Genomic DNA, 26,534 nt, shown 5'->3' with positions numbered 1-26,534 from the left:
CTAAATTGCGGGGCACACAAGTTATAAATGTGCATCGGGGGTGATTCTTGGGTACTGGAATTCCCCACAATTACCTTTGGCGGTGGTCGTAATTGGGGGTGCCATTACGTCCCATTCGGGACAACTGCAATAGTAGCGTTACGGGATAATCTGCCCATTGGCCGTCAGGCCTGGCGAAATGGGTATTCCTCGGGTGAAATGCGCTCCGACTAAGAGTACGCCTATGTCTGCTGACCATCAGCATCCAGTACTTAAGGGCTGGGAGAAGCTGGGCATTATCATTATCTTCTTTCCTATCACGATTGTCACTCATCAGTTGAAGGCGGATCGATACATCGCCAATTCACGATCATAACTCGTACTCTTCGTCGGATCGCGATCACTCAATTCTAAATTTCTGCAACTAAGTCTTAGTCATAGTTATGTGTTACAAGTCAGTTAATAAACCGTGTTAATGTTTAAAGGGTTGTCCTAATTCCAAGACTTTCGGGGGATCCCACGTGTTTACCTTGCTAAGCAGGTATCTAGTCCGTCCTGGACTCTCGTAACTAGAAGTGCAACGTCGGTACCTTGAATCGGCAAGTACTACAAATAGTGCTCGCGTGTAAGCGCTCTCGTATAATAATTCGCGGGTGGTATCTTCAACCTCTAATGAAGGAACTCCTGCATATCGCTCAACAAAGAGGAGACCGACTACCATACCGGATGGCACCCCAAACCATGACACCCTGGTGTTAAACCAGAATGACTCCTTTCCTAAAAGTCCAAATTTAACCGCTCTCCTCTGCGCCTTCTAACACGTAACTGTCCAACAGATCGCCATAAACAAAATCGGCTCTCATCACTGAACACGATTCTTCTCCACTCATCCACCCACTGCACTCTCAGACGACACCACTCCAGTCGGGCCACCCTGTGGTTTCGTGATAATGGAAGCCGACGCATAGGACGATATGAATTTGGTCCAAAACTTCGAATTCTATCGATTTAGGGTGGCTACCCAGTCAGCACCAAGAGACAGAATTGCTTCATACGGGGTGCCTGTCGCTGAACGACGAAGTCGCCGGACTTCGCGTCGGTTCGTCATTCTTGGTCGGCCACTACCACGATGACGATTTACTGACCCTTCATTAGACCAATCTCTCCAAGCTCTTAGCACTGTTGGTGCGTTTCGATCCAATCTACGTGCAATTTCGCGGAATGATAAACCTGCCTCATGCATACCAACAATTCTTCCCCTTTCAAAGGGAGTTAACTGCATTTTGGCGTACACGAGGCATTTTGCACTACCACACATTCAATATGGTACTAACAGTGGTACCTTTATCGCTATCCGCCTGTAAAAAAATTTGCAAAAAGAACGATCGTCACAGATAAAAAAGTAAAGAAAAATTTCATTTTGCATTAAAATACGAACTTGAAATTTTTATCATTTTTTTCTCTTTACAAGTCTAAAATCATACTAAAATTTCAAATACATACAGTGCCTTCTTCTTGGTGTTGCGGTTTTTTTGAAAGTCAGTGTATGTTAACACTTTTGTGAGTCACTGTGTGTACGTTAAAGAAAAATTTGCCGAGATTTGTCTATAAAGACGCAAAAAGCACTGCTTTAAAAAAATCGCTCAGTCGTTGAATGACTTTTTCATAGAATGCCGACAGTATCGACTTTAATCTAAATTTATCATATTGTGTCCAGCCGTTACACCCGACTAAGACACCACCAAGAATGTCATTTTTGCGGACGTTAAAAGCGACTTTTTTCAATGAGCGAAATTCAAATCCGACCAAACGTTCGAATTTCCATTGCTATATGCGATTTGTCGTTATAATCGCCGTCGCTACTCGCGATTTTCACTTTAATTGAAATAGACATTTAATTTTCCAAGCTCAATATTCGATATTTACCATCATTATCCTTTCAAATTATGCACATTTTCTTCGTACCTAGAATTGGCCCTATAATTACGTTTAAGTATAGGGCAATTAATATTCATGTAAAGCAACAATACATAAGCTCCCCTACGGGGTTGTTGTGCATTATTGACAACCTCCTTTATCAGAGAAATTTCCATTGAAACTCGAGCACTTATGAGAAAGTGCGCAAATGAATTCAACTAACAAGAATGCGTCAAAGGACTAAAGAAATTTCCTCATTTCTCTCCCACCCAAAGAGCATATTAAACATTGACTGAGCAGTCGTCATTGTAATTCGGTCTTTCATCAACGGGTGGTAAAGGAGTTTTTATCACATTTGGATCGGCGAAAACGGCATTAAGCATACTATAGTGCCCAACCAAATCCCTAAGGAGTTTTATTTGCTCGTAAACAAAATTCCATAGAGAGGCAATATTGGGATATTGGATAAACTGGCCGGCAAGGGCAAGGATATGAAAGTAAAGAGAGACGGTAATATTGAGGGGAACAGTGGCATTCCTGAGGTGGCATTGAGGCTGTGAGCGAGGAATTTTGGAATTTGTGTCGGTCGCAAGACCAAAGATACGCCAGTGTGGTGGGATGTTTCCAATTCAGATCGGTTACAACTTCTTTACCGCACTACCAGAAGTGTTTTGCCCCGGAATACAACTACCCGTTTATACCCCTGAAGCAAGGGTTCACAAAACAAAGGCCTGGTAATTTGGTAACATATGCACTTTATTTTGACAATTGGATATTGCTCAGAACCGCACTGGCTTATAAAAATTGAAGAATATAACGAAATAATGGAATGAGGTTATTTGCTTGTGGTTGGCAAGAGAATTCGGAAAAAACTGATCTGGAAAATTCTTGAGAATTTTTTGGTTTCGACGGTGGTGGCGACCAAGTTCGTAATTTTCAGCCTCTCTCCGTCTACGTACTCGCCAATCAGAACTGCCGTAGATCGATTCCCACGATACAGTGTGTCTGTTTTATACAAAGTTATGGAAATACAAAACCTTAAAAGGTTTTTGCAATCATTATCTAGAATTAGTGATTTTCGTGAGGCCTGGCCAATGCAACAAAGATTTCTCACGCCCAGGGCCATGTGCGAAATCTGCATACAGTTCCTTCGCGGTGGCGTCCATACAGCCCTCAAGTCTCATAAACTAGATAAAGTTTGACAACTCACGTATATAACATAGAACAGATGGGAATTGGCCAAGCCCACCAATATACAGGGTGTCCCACAAGTGTTTCATTATATTTCAGTGGGTAATAGTACATTGAAAAATAATATGACTCCCTATATAAACCATATTCCAATAATGCTTCATTAAGAAGATACAGGGTGTTAAACTTAAAACATACCTGGAATATTTCAAGGTATCAGAGTATCATTGAACAGGCGAGCTCGATTATGTATTGAACAAAATGGCCACCAATTTGAACAATTTCTATAATGTTATAGCAAATTAATAATATTTAAAACAAACTTAATATTATTAAAACCATTTAGAGAATATCGTGCATATAGACGGTATTCAATTTTTTACTGGCAAACGATACGTCGGAGGAAAAAGAGTCGAGTGAGCATTTTTCTTCTAAATGAAATTAAACTTCTAAAAATAATTTTTATTTTGATAAAAAGCAGTGGCGCACCATGTTTTTCTTTAAAAATGTGCTGAGAGGTGTCCGTACGCACGTCACTGGTGAAACGAAAAATAGCCCTTTTGCATAAATAAATGCGTCTACATTAACTCTCAAAACATGCCAAATTTCACTTACATATCTCAAACGGTTTTGAATATATCAATAAAAGTTAGATTTTTTAAGTAAAGTTTAACACCCTGTATCTTCTTAATGAAGCATTATTGGAATATGGTTTATACAGGGAGTCATATTATTTTTCAATGTACTATTACCCACTGAAATATAATGAAACACTTGTGGGACACCCTGTATAGGCTTGTAATATACCCTTAGGCTACGCCTATGGATTTCCACTGCCTTAGTGGTATGTCCAGGATGGCCATATGTCGGGAACCCATTATCTTCCAATAAGGGTTACCCTTCATAAAAACTTTCACTCCTCTTCCTCGTCAAGACAAAAGACTAAAGTATCCTCATTTCTGCCAAAATCAGACTACAGCTGCAACACCCTTGTAAAATATCCTTTCTTACCATTGTCTTGACTTTACGGGTTAAGAATTTGGAAAGTTACCATCTGTGGGTTATGTTGCCTATTGCCTAAAACCGGAGCACGCCTATGGGTACTGACCCCCATTTTTAGTACTTAAGATACCCCGAACCTTGTACTACTTTCTATTCTACTCTATTCTATACTATTCTATTTTCCTAATAATAACGATACGACTGATATAGCTCGACGCTCCCGAAATCTTGAAAATCCTGCATCCTTAACTCTTGACTCTCTCCATTTTAAATGCCAATTAAAGCCTAAGATCTTTAGTTTCGTAACGATTCAGTGTTGTGTGTGTCATAACGAGTGGAATAAAATCTACTAAAGTGTTCCCGAGTTTTGTTTCGCGAGTTCCATTACAGGCTTATGAACAATTAACGTTGGTCCTGACGAGAAGTTTCAATGCGAACAGACTGATCCGTATGATATCAGAAACTCGTCATCGGACGAGCATTTCTCCATTATTTTTTTAGAGAAAACTAAAATTTTCGTCCATCTTCATCCTGTCAAACGGCTGCGAACGGCGGCGAACACTCTCGAACAAACACTAGCTGCGTTAAAGGCTTCTAGTCTATACCGCTTTTTTTAACTCATTTTCTAAGCATATCGTGAGAGGTTTCATCCAGTCCATAATGTAGCTTTTACGTGCTGTTACCAAAACAAATCGCTCTCTATAGTTCGTTGAAACCCTTTAAAAGCAGATTTGCGTTGTAGAGTGGCAGCAAGAGTCGTAAACATCATCTTACTGCGTATAATGGATATTAAATATTATTTCAACGGGTTAATTAAATTTTCCTTTTACTTTCAAGAGGCAGATTTGTATTCGAGGAAAGAAATTGCCTTCTAACTACATACTTTTTTTTTTTGTTTTTTTTTTTAATGCCGGAATTGCGATTTAGGGTGCACAAAAATGAGATTAATCTCTGCATCAGAGCTAAAGCTTTTTTCCCACGTACCGAAAATCAGGCCATGGTTTTTTTTTCTATATTTGACACGTGCACGGATTATACCTAAATACGCAATTTACTGGCAGAGTAACCCCGAATCGACATAAAAACTTGCCCGATCCCGCAAAGTTTTCTCGGAATTTAACCTGACTTCAGGTCCGCGGCATGTTTAGGCGACTATTTTCCTCTGGGAAAAATGTAAACTTAATTGCCCTCATCGTTTCCTAATTAATGACTTCAATGAAGAATAACGTACACATCGATCAATCATGCCTATAAATACATTGCTCCGCGGTTGCTGCCGGCTCCAAACCTGGATTTTGATTGTTTTTGAAACGATCCCGTGGCCATGTCAGTTGTTTTGAAGCTTCGAGACGTGATTTGTTTCCGACGTTCAAGGGGGGAAAGAGGCTGCCCCCTCTGGAAAATTCTAACTTTGATTTAAAATTCATAACCAATCCAGAGGTTTTCGTTTTCATTATTATGCGATTGGATCCATAGAACAGGATCTGCATATTTTTTAGGGAGAAAAATACCGAATTGAATTGCTACGAACGCGGACGAACAACACACGAATGTGCATCTGTATATGGTGCAAATTTGATATATTTGCAAGAGCAGCGGCGCAACTGCAATTTTGTGGCGTCGACAAAATCAGACGCCTCTAAGTTACTGTCGGTCTTGAAATCCGGCGCGCCAATGGTTTTTAACGCAGCGAATTTCGTGCGCCCCCGTACTTTTGCAACTAAGCTCTGCCGTGCCGACGTGATTTGATACACATTCCTGCGAAATTAGGTAGTAATAATACAATATCGAGCTTAATAATATGTGAGAAAGGCAGAGGCACAGCTGGATTCCTACCGGAAAGCGAATATATATATATATATATTTTTTTTTCAATTCAAACACTAATCGGCGACATTTTTTGCCCTCGATACTTTTCGAAAACCGAGTCCTGAGGGGCCAATGATAGCAATCCAATTCTGACGATTTTCCAGGGTACTTGTCGTCCTGGATATATAAGAAAATCAACAACGCCGCTACATTTCTAAGGCAATTGCAATTTACTTAAATTGCCCTTCTCGCTAAGACTTTATCTACACCCCCGGAACCTCGCTCTGTTATGACACTGATTCTTTAATTAAAAACAATCTTGCCAACATTCCATTTTTGAAAGATACATGTGACTCGGGATCGAGCAAAAGACAGTGGCGTGGCTGCATTTATGTCTTGCACGAATAAATCGTTTCCTTCATTGGAAAAATTCTTCAAAGTAGGTACTTTCCGGCTCACCTGCCGCTATTTATGGGGTTAAACTTCGGAGATGAAGGGATAAACTTTCGACATGAAGGAAAATAACCCGGGTATTTGTATATTTTTATGCCTCTATGAGACTGCCAGTTTGAAAGCGGAAATAGATAGGTGGCCCGTAAAAGCCAAAGTAAAATATCGTTCAACAAAGTTAACCGTATCTGGTGAGAAGGCAGGAGAGATATCCTGGAACGAAAATGTACATTGATAGCTCCCTTTACATATCTTTTCTGAAGAATCCCTATTTCATATCTTCTTTATTCGACTGTCTGCCAAGGAATTACCCATCTTATTGCACACGAATATAAATCTCTATAGAGACACGATAAAACGGTAAATGACGCAATAGACGGACCTGACGTGCAAATGGACCTCTCGTAAATAATAATAATAATTTCAGATATTGGAACATATGTTTGTAGCATACCGATGTAAATCGGGAAAGTTGTTTATGCTCATGTAAATGCTTTTGGAAACTGACAGCATACGGTCCATTGAGATGTAGAAATTCGCTGCACCTTAGGTGGTCGGAAAAATGTATACAAGTCAAGCCTTGACGTCTCATATATTACACGTTTTGGTAGATATGTCGGTATAAACACTCCAAAGAGAATCCAATTTGGTTTGGATAATTTCTATTCCGGAAACTGTCCGCGGGGCCCGCTTAAGCAGGACTCTCAGTTCTTTGACTGCTTTTAGTTAATTCCTCTAGATAACGTTTAAATTGCCGCTTAATTAAGAACTGACACCATCGTTAATTTGTCAAGGATCCGGCCAGAACCGTTTAAGTTGGAAAACGGCGTTTTTGCGAAGCTGGAAAAATTTTCCACATAAATTCGTAAAGTCGTGCCGGCAACATCAGCAGAACCACAGAGAAGAAATGCATATTCGCCGACAAAAGTGGATAACAGGAGGAAGGCCGCAAAAACGAGGATATAAAGACGGTGAAGGTACAAAAGTTCCTCCAATTAGCGGCGACGAAATACATACGGATTTGCTCTCTTAGGAAAAACCTTTGGGGAAATTGTTTCATAAAACCCAGGCAGACGCAGTCTCGCTAAGAAAGGACGTTTGAAGTCGTACCTCGTTGATCACAAATTTCGTTCGAAGAAAAATATCGGGACACTTGCTGTCTTAGGAAAAACCTTTGGGGAAATTGTTTCATAAAACCCAGGCAGACGCAGTCTTGTTAGGAAAGGACGTTTGAAGTCGTACCTCGTTGATCACAAATTTCGTTTGAAAAATATCGGGACACTTTAAGGAACGTCCCGGCGCCACCAATGAGAAAAAGCAAACGAAAAGTTTTTTACCGAATCGGCAAAATTGCTGAATTAGTGAGGACTTTTTTTCCAGTCGACGCGCGCCGAAGAAGAAATGAGAAAAATCAGAAACTAAAAGTTGTTTACAGCAAAGCTCTACCTCGTCCGAAAAAGCTTGAAATGGTTTGTATCGACACTGGAGAGAAGCCTGGAGCCTCTGACCCATTCACGAGACAGGAAGTTCCTCAAGGACTTCAAAGCAACGAAATATTCGAAACAAGGAAACTCTTAGCATTCGGAATGGGCATTAAAATCGGCCTAATGGACGGAAAATGGGAGGATAACGAGGAGGATCCTGGAAAGGCGACAAAAATTTCCGGCCAATACAGAGCTATGCACAGGTCATATCCGGTTTCTCAAGTAGTTCAAAGGCACGAAATAAGTGAAATAAGGACACCTTTCGCCATCGATGAGACCGTGAAGTTTCCATAAAATGCGACCTCGCTTATGAAAATCGGTCTGGCCGGAAATCGAAATGAGGGAATGTGCCTTTTTTGTATGGAAGTTGGGAGGAAAACTATTATCCACTTACACACCTATACCCCAGAACTCAATCTATATATAGTGGATTCCGCAAATTCGTGAAACCCCCCACACGATTATAGGTTTCGATGCATGGAGTGCCCCGAAGCGGTCTTTTTGCCCTTGTTTGTGCCTGAAACCAATTTGGATGTGCGGTTTGCGGAATCGGAGCACGTACACGATATACAAGAATTACTGGTATACGGGATGTATAGTTAAGGAATTTAGCTAATTTCGAACGTAATTTTGCAAAATGGTAAATTTTCGCTGCTCAGACAAGAACGGTGGCAATCACCGTGAGATGGCCAAACCTTCGGGGGGGGGGGGGGGGTCAATCCCGCCAATAATTATTTTTAATTAACGGGGGAAGGGGAGCACAAACGCAATTAATGTGTGAGATATTCCTGGACAGATTTCACAACTCTGCCGCAATTCCCGGTAAACTATAAAACCTTCTGCTGTCCCATTGTCTCTAATTAAACACCCTCGACATCCGTTGTTTTGCAATCCCAGAATGGCAAATGGTGCATACCCAAATATGTATGTAGGTATATCGAAGGTGAGCAAACAAACGCCCGATTTTTTCCCCAATTTTTCTCGATAAGAAACATTCATCTGGCTCCAATACGTCGTATTATAATAAGCTGTTAATTAATTGGGGCGTGTTTTTCGATTAGATTAGACCTCGTTTGGCACGACACCACTCCAGAAGGCTAAATTAATATTTCATTAAAATGACGTGCCTCATTTTAATTAATAAATGTATACAGACCACCCAGTATAAACGTTAATATTATTAAACGCCTGTCTTGGAAAAATCAAATTGATGATGTTCATGGGTGATATTACCAACCATCAATACCGGTCAAGCAGAAGAGGAAGCGGAAGGTTCGGTACGGGAGCGACATGTGTTTTCCCTGGTTTTGACGGTTTTGTTTCGCTGAAACGTGGAAAAATATCATATACAACTATGATCTACAGGGCAAGGAATATACAGGGTGACCCATTGAAAACGAAACAGGGGCATTTGCGGGTACTTAGAAATGTATATTTGAAAAATGCTCGGACACGTAAACTTCATATTCGAGGGGGACACATTATAAACGTATACTCGCTCCTTTTACTTCAACACCCTAGCCGGGGTGAGTTAAACCCTTAAAATCTTAAATGGAAAGTATGGTCGAGTAGCACCTTGTTTGAAAGGTCTTTCGATTCTCGTTATAATGATACCCAAATTAACTAACTTTTATTCAGTAGTTTTCGAGAAATTTGGAAAAATGTGATTAAATTACCAACAAGTGGAATGCTCTGTTAAAATCGTAAATTAGGAAAATAATCAGTAGTGACTATTAATTGTAAACTGACTAGATTAAGTTTAGTTGTACTATTTCACCAATTGTTATTGCTTTCGAATAATAAAAAAAATGGATTGGGCGAAGAGCTCCTATAGAGTGGCCGGCTAGGTCTCCAGACTTGACTCCGTTAGACTTCTTCTTATGGGGCCATTTGAAAAGCAAGATCTACGCAACAGAACCGGAGTCTCTGGAAGAATTGCGACGACGAATTGTTAATGAATGCCGTCTGATAACTCCACAGATGCTTCAAAATGTTAGGACTCGTTTTGAACAGAACTTGTATTACTGTATGGAAGCTAATGGTGAACAGTTTGAGTATCTTATCAATTAAAAGAACTTTTGTTAATGTTTTACTATTAATTTTCCTAATTTACGATTTTAACAGAGCATTCCACTTGTTGGCAATTTAATCACATTTTTCCAAATTTCTCGAAAACTACTGAATAAAAGTTAGTTAATTTGGGTATCATTATAACGAGAATCGAAAGACCTTTCAAACAAGGTGCTACTCCACCATACTTTCCATTTAAGATTTTAAGGGTTTAACTTACCCCGGCTAGAGTGTTGAAGTGAAAGGAGCGAGTATACGTTTATAATGTGTCCCCCTCGAATATAAAGTTTACGTGTCCGAGCATTTTTCAAATATACATTTCTAAGTACCCGCAAATGCCTCTGTTTCGTTTTCAATGGGCCACTCTGTATAGACAAAACATCATACATTTTGCAATACGCGGACGACACAACGCTGATTGCACACGACAAAACTACTAAGAAAGCCGTGAAAAAGCTTCAGACGTTGACAAACAGAACCATGACATGGTTTTACAAATGGAGACTAACGCCAAACGACATGAAAAATCAACTTCTACTTTCAAATCACCACATCAAAGACAGATCACCAACGATAATGGCAGGCGGACACACGACTAAACCAAGGAACGACGTGAAGTATTTGGGAATAACAATAGACAATAAACTAAAATTTACGAAACACGTACGAAATATTCGACTAGAAATCATAAAAAGGGCCAAACACTTCCGAACACTGACATACAAAGACAAAGGGATTAGTATGGAAACCGCCATAAAAATATACAAAACCATATGCAGACCATATGCATTGGACTACGGGCACGTACTGAGGGCAAATGCAGCAGAAAAAACAAGCAAACACTTACAGACTACAGAACAGATTGCACTAAGACTAATCACAAAACTAAGTCACCCCGAAAACCCGTTACACAACCCACCTAACCAACTACTGTATGAACGCACAAACATGATAGGAATAACAGAAAGACTACGACAACTGCAGAACAGATGGAAAAAGAACACCAACAACTCAACTATACTGAGCCCACTTTGCTTAACGAGACAGACAAGACAATCCCACCTCCTTTTCCCTTCGAACACCCTTTGGGAGCACTTCCAGATGTAATGTGATAGCATTTAGTCACCAAAAGATTACCATTGTACCACAGGCAGAAAGACCTAACAGGTCGATAGCCTATTTCCGAGGAAATAAAGATTGTTTATATACAGGGTGGCGCAATAGTGTGACAAAGAATTTTACGAGAAATCCAAATATGCAATAATATATAGGGGGTTCCGTTAAATAAAATGAATTACTATTTTGACCTATCTTTATGCAACACCCTATATGATAAAAAATATTTTTAAAATGTAGGCTGTATGTTCACGTATAACTTTTATACGGACAGTTTTTTTTTTATTTTGTAAAATAAGGAAGATATGGTACTTTGTCACACTATTGCGCCACCCTGTGTATATATATATATATATATCATGTTCTCCTGTTCCATGCAGTCGAAAGCACGTTTGTGCGTGTTTCGTTGCCGCTCATTGCTCACCCGTTGGTGGCTTGTTCGTATTCTTCTGAGTTGTTTATGCTCAGCTATTTGGAGGAATTTTAGATACGATTACCTGTTCACTTTTGTCTGTTTTAATTTCTAATTAAATCTCAAGCTTCAGAAACAAAGAAAGTTATGTTTGAACATATTCAAGTGTGGTACGCCTCTGTTTTGCCATGGATCGAATTGCACCTTTCCGAGGGCTCAACTGCAACTTAAGCCAAGTCAGCCATTTCACTCTATGAACTTTGAACCTTACCCAAACTGAGGTAACTGCACAAACGAATACATACTCATCTAGCTTTACAACTGTGAACAAAATAAGGGCGCCTACATGAGATTGAAGCAGTTTAATTAATGAAAAAACTGCAGGAGTACTTTCACTTCTTGTGATTTCAAGTTGAACAAAAATATCTACGTGAAACCAGAAGCGGTTTAAATTGCTTTGAAACTGAGAAAATTGCCGATTATTGTGTTTACCTCTTTTTAGAACTGCTGGTTAAACCGACACGCTTCCATCACCCGATTTACCTAGAAGCAACACACACCGACGGAATATTGGAAAAAATTGCAGTTATCGTATTAACCTTATACAGGGTGTTTCCTAAGTACGGTACACAACTTCGGGAGCGTATTCTACAGCTAAAATAACGGTAATTTCGTTATTTAAATTATATCCCAAAAATGCTTCGTTGTAGAAATACAGGGTGTGAATTTTTTTTTTTAATTACAATTTTTTAAATATTTCTAAAACTACTTCAGACATTTTAATGACATTTTACAAGGTTTGAGAATTAGCAACGGTGCGTATTTTACGCTAAAACAGTGGCTGTTGTGTAACCAGTGGCGTGCGGGCAGTATAATTGCTGGATATTTTAAAGAAAAAATGTGGTCCGCCACTATTCTTTTCCAATATTTTGTTCCCTTTTTAATTATGTGTTCGATTTGGAAGAAAAAAGGTCTCTTGACTTTTTTTCGCAGGACGCACCGTTTTCGAGTAAATAAATAAAAAACCGTAATGGAATAAGTACTATTCGTGAATGAATACAGCACCATTTTTATTTATTTTTTATTGGGTTGTCCGATAATTAATGTCGTATTTTTTATGTTTTTTCAAAGTGAATATACTTATATTAACAATAAATATTAATCAATGACGTAGCGGCCATCTTGGTGGAACACCTTCTGCCATCTTTCGGCAAGTTGGAAAATTCCGCGTTCGAAAAAGTCTCGATTTTTATAAGTAAAAAATTGATTTAACTCATTTTCAACGGCTTGATGGGAATCGAAATTTTTACCATTCAAATGATTTTGAAGAGAACGAAACAAATAGTAATCTGATGGTGCCAAGTCGGGGCTATATGGTGGATGAGGTATCAGTTCCCAATTTAGTTCCAATGATTTTTGACGCGTTATTAAAGACGTATGGGATCTAGCGTCATCATGATGGAACAGTGCCCCTTTGCGATTGGCGAGTTCAGGACGTTTTCTTTTGATTTCTTCGTTCAATTTCGATAGCTGACGACAGTAAACGTTCGAATCAGTAGTTTGATTTCTCGGAAACAGTTCAAAATAAAAAATACCCTTGTAGTCCCACCACACAGATAGCGAAATCTTCTTTTGATGAATATCGGCTTTGGACGTTGATTGGCGCAATCCGAGATAAACCGGTGCGGTTTATCTCGTTTGGTCCATGATCGTTTTCGGGCTACGTCATCGTAGACGATCCATTTTTCATCACCCGTTATGGCTCTTTTTAGAAGTGGGTCGTTTTGGGTACGATTCAGCAAAGAATCGCATATGTTAATGCGTTGGGTGAGGCGAATTTCCTTCAACTCGTGAGGAACCCAAACATCCGATTTGCTGACGTACTCAAGCTTTTTTAAATGCAGAGAAACGACCGAATCAACTTTTCTGCCATCTCTCGAGTTGTCATACGCCGATCAGCTTCGATTGAGGCCTTAAGTTTATCGTTACCAATGGTGATTGGGCGTCCAGCGTGTTGGACATTAAAATTTCCGGAACGAAAGCGAGAAAACCAACGCTGCCACTGGCGTTCGGTAGGGCGGTTCTCACCATGAACTTCACGCAATTTCTTCTAAACTCGTACTGCCTTTTTGCCCTTTCGGAAGTAAAATAGTAAAATGTGTCGATAATGCTCACTTTGATTGTCCATCTTCAACTTAAATTTTAAACAACTTCTTGTTTACTAATCACGTTCAATTTTCGATCGAAAAAAGCCTAAAACATAACCTTTAAAATGGCATATAATAATACGATATGTATAAATTGAGCCATCTATGAGAATAAAATGACATTAATTATCGAACAACCCAATATTATTTAACTACAAATAGCAATCATAAAAATAATCATTTCCGACACAGAATCAAAGCGAATGTTGAAAATGGCCACCTTCTGATAAAATGCACGATTCCATTCGTCTCATCATTGATTGTCTCACTCGTTCAAAGACTCCTGGAGTATTTCTTATGGCATTGCAACTTTGAATTATTCGATTTCTTAAGTTACTTTCATCTAATAGAGGTGTCTTATACATGAGTGATTTGAGGTGACCCACATATAAAAGTCTAAAGGATTCATATCGGGACTGCGAGCTGGCCAAATTTGAGGAACTCCGCGTCCAATCCAGCGATTAGGAAAAGTGTTGTCGAGGTACTGACGAGCAACACGATTGAAGTGAGCTGGGACATCGTCGTGCATAAACCAAAAATTAGCTCTTGTAGAGGAACATCTTCTAACAGGACATTTAATTTTTCAGTTAGAAACTGACTATACGAATTACCATTTAGTCGAGGGGATAAAAAGTGTGGTCCGATAAGATAGTCACCAATCGTCCCTATCCATACAGTTAGTGAAAATGATTGCTGAAAGCGACCTTCTTTTATTGCATGAGGATTTTCGTAAGACCACAAATGTTCATTATGAAAATTAATGATTGCTTCTCGCTAAAAAGTTGCCTCATCAGTAAATAAAACTTCACTCAAAAAAATGTTGTTATGAGCCACTGTATGGAGTAACCACCTACTGACATTTAGCCTCGGCTGAAAATCGCGGGGCAACAGAGCTGGTATTTGTTGTATGTGGTATGGGAATAACTGAGAAACTTTCCAAAAAATCTTTGGACTCACATGAAGGTGTTGTGCTATCTTCCTGGTTCTAGTTCAAGGATTTTCTTCTATCTCTCGAAGCATAGCTTCTTCTAGTGCAGGCGTTGTTACTGTTGGAGGTCTACCATGAACTTCCGGATTATGTTTAAAACTACCGATTTCACTCAATTTGGCATGAAGCTTTCTAACTGTTTTAGTACATGGCGTTACACTACTCGGATAACGTTCCTGATAAAGTCGTTGAGCATCTACCGAATTTACATTTATTAGGCCATACATGAAATGCATTTGAGCCATTTCAGCGTTAGTAAAGTTATTCATTTTCGAATTTTATTGTCTCACACACAGAGAAATAAAGGGTGTTGGTGACTAGTGAAATGTCGACAATTTCGCTGCCAAAGAGGCAAGTACACAACAAAAAAATTCATATCTTCATACAAGTATTTCTTCTCTTAAGAATAATAAAAAAGAATGATAAAATTTAGCTACAATGTTTTTTATTTATTTACTCGAAAACGATGCGTCCTTCGAAACAAAGTCAAGAGACTTTTTTTCTTCCAAATCGAACACATAATTAAAAAAGGAATAAAGTATTGGAAAAAAACAGTGGCGTGCCCATATTTTTCCTTTAAAATAGCCAACAATTATCCTGCCCGCACGTCACTGGTTACACAACAGCCGCTGCTAACTCTCAAACCATGCAAAATTTCATTAAAACGTCTCAAGTAGTTTCGGAAATATTTAAAAAATTGTAATTTTTCAAAGAAATTTTCACACCCTGTATTTCCGCAACGAAGCATTTCTGGGATATAGTTTATATAACAAAATTACCTTTATTTTAGCTGTAGAATACGCTCCCGAAGTTATGTACCGTACTTAGGAAACGCCCTATATATTGACTTGATGTGTAAGCCATCAAAAAGTGAAATATACAGGGCGTAACATGTCAGCATTTACGTACAGTATGCCGAAAAATGATTAAACAAATGCTAATAGACCCCCAGTTAAAAGTGCCTCAATTTTCGATATACAGAGTGACAAAGTTTGGCATTTCTTAAAGGACATTTTCGACAGCTTTAATAATTTCATTTTTAAATGGATTTATTCTCATTAAAAAAAAAATTGATTAAATGTCACGGATTGCTTCAGATAGTTGATAATTGAGACGGATGGCCCTTCGTTTTCCCGTCTTCCCTTCCATTAACTTGCATTGATTGATATTTTTTCAAATTCTACGAAAACAGTGAAAGACACGAAAATACTACAGGTGGCCAAATAGCTGAAGGATTTACGGAGTAATTTTAATTTTGTGTCAGAATCCATATAGGGTATTTCAGAAAAAAATACAAAATATGAAATAATCTATAACCCGACAATACACAACGGCCTGTATATGGCTACCGGTCATTTTGACATTTGGTTGTAGAGGATCTTGAAAAACATAGTTGCAGGAAATATCAAAAATTAAGCTCGAGGTATACAGGGTGAGTCGGGAGGATCGTGCCAAACTTCAGGAGCGTGTTGTACATGAAAAATAAATGTAAAAAAACTCAAATGTTGTTATCCGATTTTCGTTTGTTTACAAGTTATAGCGTAAATAAAATTAAAACATAAAATTTTAAAAATGTATAAATTTCATAACAAATTCCATAAATTAACGTTTGGACATCATAGTAAATGTTCAACAATATTGCCATTAACTTCTGAACATTTTCGGCTTCGTCTATGAAGAGCATTCGTTGCGCTCCTGATTGTTTCATGTCTTTCTTTAATGGCAGCTGCAGCATTTCTATAGTCTAGTGGTGTTAGGTCTGGAGACCTTGGAGGCCAACTAATAGGGCCACCACGACCAATCCAACGTATTAATTTATGGAATTTTTTATGAAATTTATAATTTTTTTTAATTTTATGTTTTAATTTTATTTACCCTATAACTTGTAAACAAACGAAAATCGGATAAAACTTTGCCACCCTGTGTATCGAGAATAGCGCGTGTTGGCAATGAGTCTATTAACATTTTTTTATTATTTTACAGAGTACTACCCCCCTGAAATATGTCCATGATGATATGCTACACACTGTATATATTATGGAAATACATCCATAGGGTTAGTAGGCATCAGACGAGGCGGTTTTGCCTGCTTGCTGCGCATGAGGCTTATTTTTAGGAGTATTAAGCCACATTTAAACGAACCGCCTTATAAAAGATTAATTTGTCATTTAAATTGTTGTTTATTACTGGAAAATGCAAAAGAAACTCTGTAGACGATAACGAAGTTATTTTTCTACTCCACTTTTGTGTCTGATGAATGTTGATTTACCCTCCACTGGACGGCACTTTACTCCAAGACACCCCAACGCAAAGGCTTTTACTATTTTTGCGGCAATTAAACTTGGCAATTAATGACCCTCTGAGGAAAGCTTTCATGACACAAACCATTTGTTGAATTTTCTTACGATAGAAACGAACGGACGTTGCGAAACAACCTCGAAGAGTGAAATTGTAGGTTTTCACTCTTTCTAATCCGAATTCGGTTCATCTCTAGATCCGTGACACTCCAATCTTAAAAAGGGCCGATGTATTTATACGAACTGCCCTTGCCGCTCGATAAACTTTAAGGTTCCACGAAGGACCATTTATTAGAAAACTCCCATTCCTCGTGAGTCTAGTAAATTGCCCAAAAACAGAGGAGCGAAGAAATTCTTTTAACATTGTCATATGTTCGGTTATGTGAAGTGTTTGCCTTCAGTTGGGGCAAACATAAGACAAAAGGGCCGATACTGGTATTTAGTAATACCGCTCTAGGCCAAAAGTCTTAATTAAATTGGCTTAAAAACTTGCATAATTAACTCGAATCGTTTCATCTCCAAAGTTAATTAAATCTGAGGCTAATGGAGGAGAAGTTTACTAAAATTGACCAAACAGGAGCTTAGAATTGGAGAAAAGCGTAGGAAAATTATGACCGAGCAAGGAGAATTTGAAACTTATAATAATTAATTCTGGAATATCCAAGCAAAGAGGGATCAGGCCCTTTGTCTGGAGCGTGTATCATTAAGCCGACACAAGACCCTTTGTTTGCTTTGATACCTTTTCGAGCTTCTCTAAGTCCATTACAGATAAATAATGCCTCTCCGAAGCATCCCCATTGCCTTCTTTATTGGACATAATTCACTTTGCTAAGTTCACATCATATTCAAAATTAGGAAGAGTAGGAGAGTTTAGTCTAATATGAACTGCACCGTCCGGTAATAATTATAATTAAGTCTCGTAATATTGGCAAAATAATCCTTCGTAATGGAGCATCAAATGATCAGAGTTTCGGTAAAACATAAAGAACGGTAATAGTTTTTTTGTTTATCATCGACCTTCTAGACTTTTTATTCAATTGTAATGAATAAAATAATATTCACCTGGTCAGTTTATTTTCTTGCTAAGCTGACAACAAGACATCTCAAAATGCCTCTCGTGATGGTGCCGAAATAAAAAAAAACATGTCCTGAGGCCAATATTAGTAGCCCTCATGCAGACTTTACTAAATGGCATTTTACAACAGGATAATGCAAGGTCGCGTACAGGGAACATCATCTCAAGCTACCTGGAACAAACACAATTGGAAATCCTGCATTGGCCCGCACGGTCGCCGGACTTATCACCTATTAAACATCCTTCGGACATGATCGCCGTCTTCGAAATTTACCGAGGCCTCCAAACAATTTTGATGACCTACTACACTACTTTGAGGTAGCATGGAATGAAATACCCCAGGAGGATATTGATCATTTGTTGCAAAGCATGTGGTCTTCGCCGCATGTTGCATTGCTGTACGAGGCAATGTCACTCATCATTAACTTTTCAATTAATAAATGTTTTTTTTTTTTTTTTTTTTTTTTTTTAATGAAACTCTGCTCATTTGATGCTCTGTTATGGAACATTATTTTGCTAAAATTACAAAACTTAATTATTACTACTGGGTGGTGCATTTTTTATATGAAAGTGACTGTATTATTGTCCAAGGCAGGGAAATGCAGATACAGGTCGAACCAACCCAAGGAAGTTGCAAAATCATGGGTAGATACAAAAGATTTCCTATCATTTCCACCACTTTGCTCAAAGCCCTCGAAATTCCCCAAACATTGAACAGATCATCCCTATAACCAATTACGTAAAAAATTTAGTTTCAATCATTTTCCGGATCCTAATTTTAATCCTCCTAAAATCCCCAATTTTGGAGCTCAACAACGAACATTTTAAGGGCTGAGGCTTTAATATATGAAAACATTGGCAGAATTCCATGTATGCGCTATTATGAAATATTATAAAATGCTTTGGAATAGGTACAGGTAACCCTGATATAGTTCACTAGAGAATTATTTTTTCTACTAGACACCGCTTAAAGTCACGGCGTGTTTCTTAGAAAAAAAGTCTCTCCAACTTCAAAAATGTGGATTTTGGGAGCTGAAGTTTGGACACCCTGTATCATACTAAGCCGTATAAACAGCAAAAATGTGAGCTGAAGACTATGTATTGATACTATGCAAAATACAAAGATTTTGCCCGTAACTGTGGAAAATTTCAAAAACGGTAAGGGCTACGTATGGTACATTGAAGAGGAAATAAATCCGAAATAATACGTAGAATCTAAAAATCAAATTATATACCGGGGGTCACATTTAAAATAAGGAAGTTGACAGCTATTTCCGGTTAAACCGGAAGTGACAGGAGGTTGAAAATATATATTTTTAAATAACACATATTGAAGTCGATTCCACATTTTCACATTCGTATCACTTTTGCATCCTGGTAAGCTTTTAATGAACGGGTCGGATGAATAACGCTTTGTAGAATCCGCCACGAAAGTTAACTCAAAATGGAATATTGCGGAGCCCTGCGGACACCTCTAAGTTGCAAGACTAAGCCATCTAATCCCTCGCTATTTTGCCTCTCTCTCCGTTCGATGGCTTTCCATTTCCGTCAAAGGCATTCACGTTTATTTCCATTTTTTCCACGGTTTCGGGGGCTCATTATTAGCCAGACAAATCTTCAGGAATTTGAGGCTTAAAGCAACGAAAAGTGATTATCTTTCAGCATTTCTACCCGTGATTTGCCTCGTGCCGGTCTGTCCCGGGGAAAATTGAACGCCGCTAAAGGTGAGTTTCTTCGTTCTTAACGCTTAGGGCTTGTTTACGAAACAGCCCCAGACTCAAATACATTTGCGTCTACATGACGTGGATTTAATACGAAATTACATATTTATTACCGAAGGCAATTCGTCTCGACTTCTAAGCGCTATGACGAGTTCGCTCGTAGTTTGTCAGGTATTAGTTGAAGACGGTTAAAATGGCATTAGTTGTCAATCCGGCTAGATTTTTAAGCCTTAAATTCCCAGAGCCTTTTGGCACAATTTGAGATGTTTTGGCCTTAAGATAACCGCTTCCATTCGATTCCTCGCGACCGACTTTTAAGAAATGAGGCGTCGCAACGCCCATTTATGTCCCAGGACAACGGAGCGAAGCGTGATTTTCTCACAAAAAAACCTAATCTTAAAATAAAAAAAAAAAAAATTACGTGGAGCCCTTTAAATGGTGGTCAAGCACTTGAACCTCATTGACCAGGGGAAAATTCCACATCCGTACTTGATAAATCGGAGTTCCTGAAATGCCCTATTTTCATCTGGCGCTGACGCGAGTCTCCCAAAAACCAAAAACCGGGCCATTAAAACTTCGTAATGAAGTTTTGAATCTAAATTTATCCTCATGATTTAAGGGTATTTCCTGCAAACTTTTGATTCGGAAGCCTTGTCAGACTTAGCCTTAAATATTGGCAATGTGACGGGGGTTGGAGCTGCCGGTGGCACCTAATCACATTAACACAATTTGGAAACGTTGAAATGGGGGTTGAAAAATTTTACCTGTAACTAGGTTTTTTGAAAAACTTTAAAGTCGCCTATAAAGAATTCGATGGAAATCGACAAATTTAGATCGGAAAATGTTCGGCGAAAATTCATCCATAACTTTGTTAACGTTGGACGAAAATGGGGGTTGTCACACTTCGTTCCTTAAAATTCGAGCACAAGGAAGCGAACAGTAATTATCTATTTCGGGTGACTTTTTTCCAGGGGGGTTTTCGAATACTTCTTTACAAGAACCATAAACTTTATAGCAATCGCTTAAAACATTTCAAATTCAACATCAGCTGCGAACTCCCTTGTTGGGATGACAAAAAATACCTGAGAAGCCGCACGGATAAGTGTGGTAGTTGCTCGCATTGCAAAAAAAAACATCTTTCTTTCTTTAAACAAAAAAAAAAAAAAACTTTTTACCTCACGACTGAATAACTCAAAATATGCGCGCTAACCTCTTCTCCGCTCTCAAAGAGGCGCGTCCAGAAATCCGCGAAAACATTCCTGCAAGTGCCCGCCACGTTCGTGATGCACTTTCAATCACAACAATCAACTCACCCTTTTATTCACTCCTCAATGGTGGAAATTCCTCATGGAAGATATAAAAACCATCCTCAAAGTTTCACTTAACTTTGAAGTTTCGCGAAACATACCTACGCGAAACGCGCTTTCCTCTCAGTAGAACAGATTGGTGCGCACTGACTAACCGACGCTCATTCAGCGTCAGGACGCTTATCAGACGCATACCGACTGTGAATTGGCGCTTATTCACATGAAGCGGTCCTGACCATTAGAGGAACTTAACATCAGATTAAATTGCTGCTCAACATTATATTATTCAAACCGCAGAACTCCAAATGCGGGGATCTAGGGTTCGTTCCTTTGGGGCTTCAATTAATTCGGTACTATCTGGTGGGAGGCAGCTGCGAGTTCAAGGTTTCTTGGGGGGTAGAACATAGTGTAACGAAGCTTGGTGAAAGTTGCACGAAGTGAGCAAAACAAATTCACTAACAACATGACTTAACCGTTCCAATTTTTTGATCTTATGAGGCTGTTCGAAGCAAGAACTTGAAGCCTCAAAAATTAACATTAAATCGGAATTCGTTCTTTTTTAGCTATCCGCAACTTGACGTTCGTTCGTAGTTCGACCGCACCAACTTCTTGGAAACTCGCCAACAACTTCCAGCTCCTGAGAGGCCATACACATCGAGCCTCGTTTCTTAATAGTCCTGACTTGTCATTGGAACGACGATGTTAAATTTAACTTTAAACAAACACGAAATTGCAACGAATTACAGGTTCACACCCCATCAGTCGATTATACGAAAAAATAACGAAAAATATTGCGCAAGTAGGCTTCAAGGATGAAACAGAAATCAGCGGTACAATGAAAACACACAACCGGTCGGTGTGTTGATACAAATCAATATTGTTATGAAGGCCGGATTCTGTTTGAGTTTTCCCTAAAACTAGGGAGAGGCCATTGACGCGCGGACATGCAGTTTCTTGAAATCTAGGGAAAACTCCCACGACCCGGCAACGTCACAGAGGGACGTGTCCCGAATTCACCCTTTCTAACCATTCAGCCAGCGAAGATACCTCGAAGTAAATATTTAATAGATTCAAGCAAAATGTTCTTATTTGCTCAAAGTGCTGGTTAAGCAATTATCATGTTATTAATTGCGGTATTTGTGTTTAAATGAAGTTCGTTGAGTCTCGTAAAGTTACAGAAGTATAATCGTCGAACCTAAGAGAAGTGTAACCAGGAAAACAAATTAACATATTTATTGCGTGTACATACGTCATGCCACGGATCAGCAGGGATTACTAAAGCTTAATAACAATGTTGGATCAACTTTTTTCACATGGAAGTCGTATTTACGTTTGTGCGCATGTGGAAAAACTTCAGAGGAAAGTTTTCTCATAAAGGTTCCCACAAGCGGTAATCTTACGGCTTCTCTTGGGAAGCAAAAAGGGCGGACTTGGTCTAATTTGGTCCATCGACCTTTAACATGAGATGTGGTGATCCGCGCTGGTCTCAGCAATTTTCGGTTCGAAATTCCTGGTGAACGCAGTTCGAAAATAGTTGCCGAATCTTTGGTGCAATTTCGGCATAAGTTGCTGCAACAATTAGCCGAAATTTTTCAGTCTCAGAACGAAAATTAAGACAAACCCCTTGCACCCGACAAGAACGATCGAATCCAGATAAATGTCCGATCTAAGGGCAAATTTGCATTTCCTAAAGTATTAATAGGCGAGGTTGAATAAGGTTTTCGGCTAGTTAGCTCGGCCATGCACGTGTAATTATAGCAAAATGACGTTAGTTACCACTAGAGTTTCGTCTTTGTTATCGAGGCCCCAAGTTTGAGTCCAATCTCCCTAGAAATTAACCGAAATCTAAGAACCTTGAAGAGAGATGAACCTGTAAGAAACGAAGGGATCAAAAAGGCACTCACGTCCTGTTTACTATTTACTGGTTTTGAGTATTTACCCCTTTACCCTTGGCACGATTTCAATCTCGATCGACAGCTGACCGCATGTATTTTTAGTTGAAATAACAGCACTCATCCAGTAGCATGCTAGAAAATCCGAAATTCCACTCTGGACTCTCTTACGGAAACCAAAATGAGAGATAAGCGAGATTTTCATACCCATCAGGAGATTGGAGCTCTTTATTATCGACCCTTCATGTTCTATGTTGAATTGTTTAATAAATTATGTTTCCTTAAAGCACTAAACTTTCCTATTGCTCTGTTTAGGCATCCAAATATTTTCCTAGAAACTTTCAACAAAGAATTCGTTGAAATTGAAGCGAGCGAAACTTGACTGCAAAATTTAGAGCTCAAAAAGTTCCAAATGTTATGAAAAACAAATCAACTCTTGTAGAATCCGCTTGGGGGGTTGGAGGTCCAAGTGGCCCCTCTTCCCGAACTCAATGTCGGGGGCTTACGTAATTTGCATTAACCTCCTCCCGTTCATAGCAAAAGGTCGGCGTATCGATAAAACTTTTTTCTATCGATAAGTTCATGACCTTGAATGACCACGCCTGGGCTGTCCCTCTTTTGTTCGATTGTGATCATCGGTAATCGAGTGTTGAATGGAAAAATGGATGGGAGCAGCAAGGTTTCCCCATTATATTAAAATATTGCCCGTCTTATCATCAGCCGTGTCGTACTGAGGTTGAGCGGGAACGAGTCCAATAATCGAATATGCGAAATGAGATATTATACTTCGTTTGATTTACTGCTGGTCGGATTTGGTTATCACGTAACATCGCCTACAACAACGATAAATACGAGTAAACAATGATTGTCTACATTTTGGTCATACCTAGGTAAGCCAGAGCGTATGAATGAGTCTCTGAGAACAACCACGTCCAATTGGAAAGTCTTGGGTAGATTTCTCTGGGACATGCTCACGTTGAAGCAGGTTCTGTTCCAAAGTGCCTCATCAGAAGTTCCAAAGTTGTCGAGTCCAAGGCCGTAATGAGGTCGGAATTTTCTGGATGGTTTCTCAGGTTCACTTTATACCGGTAATTTTATACATCCGAGTTTCCGCGTCAAATGACTTTGTCAGAGGTTTATGCGGTCATTTGGAACGACCAAATCATGAGCGGCTGAAGAGAAAGAGGGACTAGGCGAGAAGGGGGAAGAGGGAGGTCAAAATTTTCCGTAATTTTTGCCTTTATTCGGTTTATGAACGTGTTTAATTTGCCGTGTTAAAATTTTTCCAGGTGATTCTAGCTCAGTTTGCGGCATCAAGTTTCTATGCCAAATCACCTCATCAAGTTTTTTGCGAAAGATTGTAAACAATCTATAGGCGATTTAAAGTTTTATCGTGAGCATGATTTTCATAATGCCAGAGATATCTCGAAAACCGCTGCAAGCGCATAGAAGACAATATATTGATGAAGTCTTCGATTCGAATAAGACAACCAAAAAGGAATGTTCTCCGAATAAACCGATAATAAACACCGCAAATGAACTACGAGCAAAGCTGAACACCCTCAAGCCTTAATTTCGCTCGGCTTCCAAAGAAAAATACATCAACATGGAATGTTTCCACATTTATTTCACAACCGAAAGGAGCCTAAGGAGGTTTCTTAGAGTCTTTCCATAATGCTGGGAAACCGCAAATAACATTAGACTTTGACAAATGGGTGTGAAGTTTAAGAGTGCATACATCATCGCTGGGTGGAGGCCGCGATGGGTGCTCAAGCAAAAAAGGCAGGAGACATGCACAAATCAACGACTTCTTGTGTATTTCGATCAAGGCTGGTCAAAAGCCGACTGGTTAAAAACCAATATGGCCTTTTCGCAAAAACAAATGGATATTCCGCAGATCTGATATTGAAGAATTTCCGCGGGACTTCCTAATAAAATATTCCTTGGCAATCGTGGTCCTCGCCCAAACCAATTCCGGTTGGTGTCCTCCTTTCAACCTGAATTAACAACTACTCAAAGACGATTTTCCAGGCCCTCTTGAAGGTCTCCTCCCATTAATGTTCCTTCCTGTCTATGCCCGTAAACACCCGTTTCCAGCTTTAAGCATTTTCTTTCGTTAAGCTGATAGATAGACTTTGCATCTTTTCTATAATTTCCGGCAAGAAACTTAATTTTTTTTTTAATGAAGTTTGTTTACAACCCTCTAGCTCCGGCAACTTCCATCCAATTGTGTCTCGAATATGGGACGAATAGATGATGAAGGACGTCAGCTTTCGAGTTATTGCGCCATTAAAGCACGCTTACTTGGATTTATAATGGAGTTCTTTAACGGCTCTCAATGGATTCAAGTTTCCCAAAAATATGGGACAATTTTTCATTAGAGCTTTTCTTGGAACACAGCCGGTAAATCTAAGAAGCGCTCATTTCTGCGACCTTTTCTCAACTCCTTATTTTCCGCCTTATTGCGAGACGGGAAAATATTTGCCTCCGGGGAACAACTCCCCTCATAAAAAAAATACGAGGGACATCGGTTCAGGATCATAACGGCCAGCGTTTTAGTGCCCAAACAGACTATGTTTGCAATCAAAGGCCGGCATTACTAAGTCAAACATAATCCAATTTAGGGCTCCTGAGAGGGCCCCTAGGATCAGTCAAAGGGCAAGCCCGAACGGATCTTCTTAATAGACCACCGGCGCTGAGATTCAGTGTAAATCTCGTTAGATCGTGTTTATTAAGACGGCTTGAGGGATGGTTTTGACCGGTCTGTGTCTATACGGTCCAGTTTTATGCCTTTATAGCAAATAAATCCTCTCATTCGTATGCAGGTTGGGAGAAGTTGGAGGTCCTTCTCTCGCTTTTAACCGAGATCGAATTGCAGCCAAACGGCCAAGAAAGGGAGTCCCTTATCTTATTCCGTTTCCCTTCTTTTGGTTTTATTAGTCGTTGAAAAGTGCCGCAGATGTTGGAAGCAAAAGGGGTGACGGCAATAATTTTCAGATTTAATTTAATAAAAAGTTTAATGGTTTAGTGCTATTTGTCTGTTGAAGAAAGGTAGCGAAGCCGGTCGCGATGAGTTAGGAGTCGCCGAAGGTGCCGCACCTCTCTCGTGTCCAATAATGTTTTTTAAGTAAATTATCGAAACTCTACACAGACGCGTTGAACGGAGTTCATCAACTTGTTTAATTCATAGATTAGGAGACCGACCCTTCTGCACCCATCAGAGATGCGAGTTTCACCGAGACCTCCAAATTTTCGAAATTTATTAAGGATGAGTTAAGAAATCGCCAAACTGGTGAGAGACGAGTTCCACCGGCTTATTAGTTTTCTAATCACACAAAGCACGAGTCTACGTCATTACTGAACCGATTATTGCGGGTCAGCGGTCCGGCACTTCCTCGATTTTTAGCCTCTTTAACACGAGAGAGAAAAGAAAAGCAATAGCCAGAAAACCGCCAGAGATGGATAAAAAACTATGTCTTGATGATTGCCTTTTCAGCACGGTAGATTCTAAAATCATGATTAAGAGTGAGAGCTAAATTTTGAACGTAGCTTGTGCTCGGAAATACCTTTAAAAAAACCTCAGACATCGAAACGAGGGCTGAGTGCGAAACTTATAG

The 26,534-nt window shown here is 39.3% G+C and overlaps 1 protein-coding gene across 1 annotated transcript in view; it reads right to left on the bottom strand.

Annotated features, from left to right (window-relative positions):
• Window positions 1–21,161, bottom strand: part of LOC136349324 (adenosine receptor A2b-like) — a 65,044-nt gene extending 43,883 nt beyond the window's left edge. Inside the window, exon 1 of the mRNA XM_066300798.1 lies at window positions 21,032–21,161. The gene's annotated coding sequence lies outside the window, so the exon portion shown is untranslated. The remainder of the gene's footprint in view (window positions 1–21,031) is intronic.
• Window positions 21,162–26,534: the final 5,373 nt, after the last annotated feature.

This window comes from Euwallacea fornicatus, chromosome 37, assembly GCF_040115645.1.
Source record: "Euwallacea fornicatus isolate EFF26 chromosome 37, ASM4011564v1, whole genome shotgun sequence".
NCBI classification, from domain to species: domain Eukaryota; kingdom Metazoa; phylum Arthropoda; class Insecta; order Coleoptera; family Curculionidae; genus Euwallacea; species Euwallacea fornicatus.
Note: the sequence above shows the minus strand (reverse complement) of the source record. Positions and strands in the feature narration are given on the sequence as shown.